The following is a 4,683-nucleotide window of genomic DNA, read 5'->3' as shown; positions in this document are numbered from 1 at the left end:
GGAGGGGAGAGCTAGTACTGAGGATTGAGGGGGGAGAGCTAGTACTGAGGATTGAGGGGGGGGAGAGCTAGTACTGAGGATTGAGGGGAGGGGAGAGCTAGTACTGAGGATTGAGGGGAGGGAGAGCTAGTACTGAGGATTGAGGTGGGGAGAGCTAGTACTGAGGATTGAGGGGAGGGAGAGGTAGTACTGAGGATTGAGGGGGGAGAGCTAGTACTGAGGATTGAGGGGGGGAGAGCTAGTACTGAGGATTGAGGGGGGAGAGCTAGTACTGAGGATTGAGGGGAGGGGGAGCTAGTACTGAGGATTGAGGGGAGGGAGAGCTAGTACTGAGGATTGAGGGGAGGGAGAGCTAGTACTGAGGATTGAGGGAAGGGGAGAGCTAGTACTGAGGATTGAGGGGGGAGAGCTAGTACTGAGGATTGAGGGGAGGGGAGAGCTAGTACTGAGGATTGAGGGGAGGGAGAGCTAGTACTGAGGATTGAGGTGGGGAGAGCTAGTACTGAGGATTGAGGGGAGGGAGAGCTAGTACTGAGGATTGAGGGGGGAGAGCTACTACTGAGGATTGAGGGGGGGAGAGCTAGTACTGAGGATTGAGGGGGGAGAGCTAGTTCTGAGGATTGAGGGGAGGGGAGAGCTAGTACTGAGGATTGAGGTGGGGAGAGCTAGTACTGAGGATTGAGGGGAGGGAGAGCTAGTACTGAGTGTTGCGGGGGGGAGAGCTAGTACTGAGGATTGAGGGGAGGGAGAGCTAGTACTTTGGATTGAAGGGAGGGAGAGCTAGTACTGAGGATTGAGGGGAGGGGAGAGCTAGTACTGAGGATTGAGGGGGGTAGCTAGTACTGAGGATTGAGGGGAGGGGAGAGCTAGTACTGAGGATTGAGGGGAGGGGAGAGCTAGTACTGAGGATTGAGGGGGGAGAGCTAGTACTGAGGATTGAGGGGAGGGAGAGCTAGTACTGAGGAATGATGAGGGAGAGCTAGTACTGAGGATTGAGGGGGGGAGAGCTAGTACTGATAATTGAGGGGAGGGGAGAGCTAGTACTGAGGATTGAGGGGAGGGGAGAGCTAGTACTGCGGATTGAGGGGGGAGAGGTAGTACTGAGGATTGAGGGGGGGAGAGCTAGTACTGAGGATTGAGGGGAGGGGAGAGGTAGTACTGAGCATTGAGGGGAGGGGAGAGCTAGTACTGAGGATTGAGGGGATGGAGAGCTAGTACTGAGGATTGAGGGGAGGGTAGTTCTAGTACTGAGGATTGAGGGGAGGGGAGGGCTAGTACTGAGGATTGAGGGGAGGGAGAGCTAGTACTGAGGATTGAGGGGGGGAGAGCTAGTACTGAGGATTGAGGGGAGGGAGAGCTAGTACTGAGGAATGATGAGGGAGAGCTAGTACTGAGGATTGAGGGGGGGAGAGCTAGTACTGAGGATTGAGGGGAGGGGAGAGCTAGTACTGAGGATTGAGGGGAGAGCTAGTACTGAGGATTGAGGTGAGGGGAGAGCTAGTACTGAGGATTGAGGGGAGGGGAGAGCTAGTACTGAGGATTGAGGGGGGAGAGCTAGTACTGAGGATTGAGGGGGGGAGAGCTAGTACTGAGGATTGAGGGGAGGGGAGAGGTAGTACTGAGAATTGAGGGGAGGGGAGAGCTAGTACTGAGGATTGAGGGGATGGAGAGGTAGTACTGAGGATTGAGGGGAGGGGAGAGCTAGTACTGAGGATTGAGGGGAGGGGAGAGCTAGTACTGAGGATTGAGGGGAGAGCTAGTACTGAGGATTGAGGTGAGGGGAGAGCTAGTACTGAGGATTGAGGGGAGGGGAGAGCTAGTACTGAGGATTGAGGGGGGAGAGCTAGTACTGAGGATTGAGGGGGGGAGAGCTAGTACTGAGGATTGAGGGGAGGGGAGAGGTAGTACTGAGAATTGAGGGGAGGGGAGAGCTAGTACTGAGGATTGAGGGGATGGAGAGGTAGTACTGAGGATTGAGGGGAGGGGAGAGCTAGTACTGAGGATTGAGGGGAGGGGAGAGCTAGTACTGAGGATTGAGGGGGGAGAGCTAGTACTGAGGATTGAGGGGGGGAGAGCTAGTACTGAGGATTGAGGGGGGAGAGCTAGTACTGAGGATTGAGGGGAGGGGAGAGCTAGTACTGAGGATTGAGGGGAGGGAGAGCTAGTACTGAGGATTGAGGTGGGGAGAGCTAGTACTGAGGATTGAGGGGAGGGAGAGCTAGTACTGAGGATTGAGGGGGGAGAGCTAGTACTGAGGATTGAGGCGGGGAGAGCTAGTACTGAGGATTGAGGGGGGAGAGCTAGTACTGAGGATTGAGGGGAGGGAGAGCTAGTACTGAGGATTGAGGGGAGGGAGAGCTAGTACTGAGGATTGAGGGGAGGGAGAGCTAGTACTGAGGATTGAGGGAAGGGGAGAGCTAGTACTGAGGATTGAGGGGATGGGAGCTAGTACTGAGGATTGAGGGGAGGGGAGAGCTAGTACTGAGGATTGAGGGGGGAGAGCTAGTACTGAGGATTGAGGGGAGGGAGAGCTAGTACTGAGGATTGAGGGGAGGGGAGAGCTAGTACTGAGGATTGAGGGGGGAGAGCTAGTACTGAGGATTGAGGGGAGGGGAGAGCTAGTACTGAGGATTGAGGGGAGGGGAGAGCTAGTACTGAGGATTGAGGGGGGAGAGCTAGTACTGAGGATTGAGGGGAGGGAGAGCTAGTACTGAGGATTGAGGAGGGAGAGCTAGTACTGAGGATTGAGGGGAGGGGAGAGCTAGTACTAAGGATTGAGGGGGGAGAGCTAGTACTGAGGATTGAGGGGAGGGAGAGCTAGTACTGAGGAATGATGAGGGAGAGCTAGTACTGAGGATTGAGGGGGGGAGAGCTAGTACTGAGGATTGAGGGGAGGGGAGAGCTAGTATTGAGGATTGAGGGGAGAGCTAGTACTGAGGATTGAGGGGAGGGGAGAGCTAGTACTGAGGATTGAGGGGAGGGGAGAGCTAGTACTGAGGATTGAGGGGGGAGAGCTAGTACTGAGGATTGAGGGGGGAGAGCTAGTACTGAGGATTGAGGGGAGGGGAGAGGTAGTACTGAGGATTGAGGGGAGGGGAGAGCTAGTACTGAGGATTGAGGGGAGGGGTGAGCTAGTACTGAGGATTGAGGGGAGGGAGAGCTAGTACTGAGGATTGAGGGGGGGAGAGCTAGTACTGTGGAATGATGATGGAGAGCTAGTACTGAGGATTGAGGGGGGGAGAGCTAGTACTGAGGATTGAGGGGGGAGAGCTAGTACTGAGGATTGAGGGGAGGGGAGAGCTAGTACTGAGGATTGAGGGGGGGAGAGCTAGTACTGAGGATTGAGGGGGGAGAGCTAGTACTGAGGATTGAGGGGGGAGAGCTAGTACTGAGGATTGAGGGGAGGGGAGAGCTAGTACTGAGGATTGAGGGGGGGAGAGCTAGTACTGAGGATTGAGGGGAGGGGATAGCTAGTACTGAGGATTGAGGGGGGAGAGCTAGTACTGAGGATTGAGGGGGGGAGAGTTAGTACTGAGGATTGAGGGGAGGGGAGAGCTAGTACTGAGGATTGAGGGGGGGAGAGCTAGTACTGAGGATTGAGGGGGGGAGAGCTAGTACTGAGGATTGAGGGGAGGGGAGAGCTAGTACTGAGGATTGAGGGGAGGGGAGAGCTAGTACTGAGGATTGAGGGGGGAGAGCTAGTACTGAGGATTGAGGGGAGGGGAGAGCTAGTACTGAGGATTGAGGGGGGGAGAGCTAGTACTGAGGATTGAGGGGAGGGGATAGCTAGTACTGAGGATTGAGGGGGGGAGAGCTAGTACTGAGGATTGAGGGGAGGGGATAGCTAGTACTGAGGATTGAGGGGGGGAGAGCTACTACTGAGGATTGAGGGGGGGAGAGTTAGTACTGAGGATTGAGGGGAGGGGAGAGCTAGTACTGAGGATTGAGGGGGGGAGAGCTAGTACTGAGGATTGAGGGGAGGGGATAGCTAGTACTGAGGATTGAGGGGGGGAGAGCTAGTACTGAGGATTGAGGGGGGGAGAGTTAGTACTGAGGATTGAGGGGAGGGGAGAGCTAGTACTGAGGATTGAGGGGGGGAGAGCTAGTACTGAGGATTGAGGGGAGGGGATAGCTAGTACTGAGGATTGAGGGGGGGAGAGCTAGTACTGAGGATTGAGGGGAGGGGATAGCTAGTACTGAGGATTGAGGGGGGGAGAGCTAGTACTGAGGATTGAGGGGGGAGAGTTAGTACTGAGGATTGAGGGGAGGGGAGAGCTAGTACTGAGGATTGAGGGGGGGAGAGCTAGTACTGAGGATTGAGGGGAGGGGATAGCTAGTACTGAGGATTGAGGGGAGGGGAGAGCTAGTACTGAGGATTGAGGGGGGGAGAGCTAGTACTGAGGATTGAGGGGAGGGGATAGCTAGTACTGAGGATTGAGGGGGGGAGAGCTAGTACTGAGGATTGAGGGGAGGGGATAGCTAGTACTGAGGATTGAGGGGGGGAGAGCTAGTACTGAGGATTGAGGGGAGGGAGAGCTAGTACTGAGGATTGAGGGGGGGAGAGCTAGTACTGTGGAATGATGATGGAGAGCTAGTACTGAGGATTGAGGGGGGGAGAGCTAGTACTGAGGATTGAGGGGGGAGAGCTAGTACTGAGGATTGAGGGGAGGGGAGAGCTAGTAC

Source organism: Acipenser ruthenus, chromosome 35, assembly GCF_902713425.1.
Source record: "Acipenser ruthenus chromosome 35, fAciRut3.2 maternal haplotype, whole genome shotgun sequence".
NCBI classification, from domain to species: domain Eukaryota; kingdom Metazoa; phylum Chordata; class Actinopteri; order Acipenseriformes; family Acipenseridae; genus Acipenser; species Acipenser ruthenus.
Note: the sequence above shows the minus strand (reverse complement) of the source record.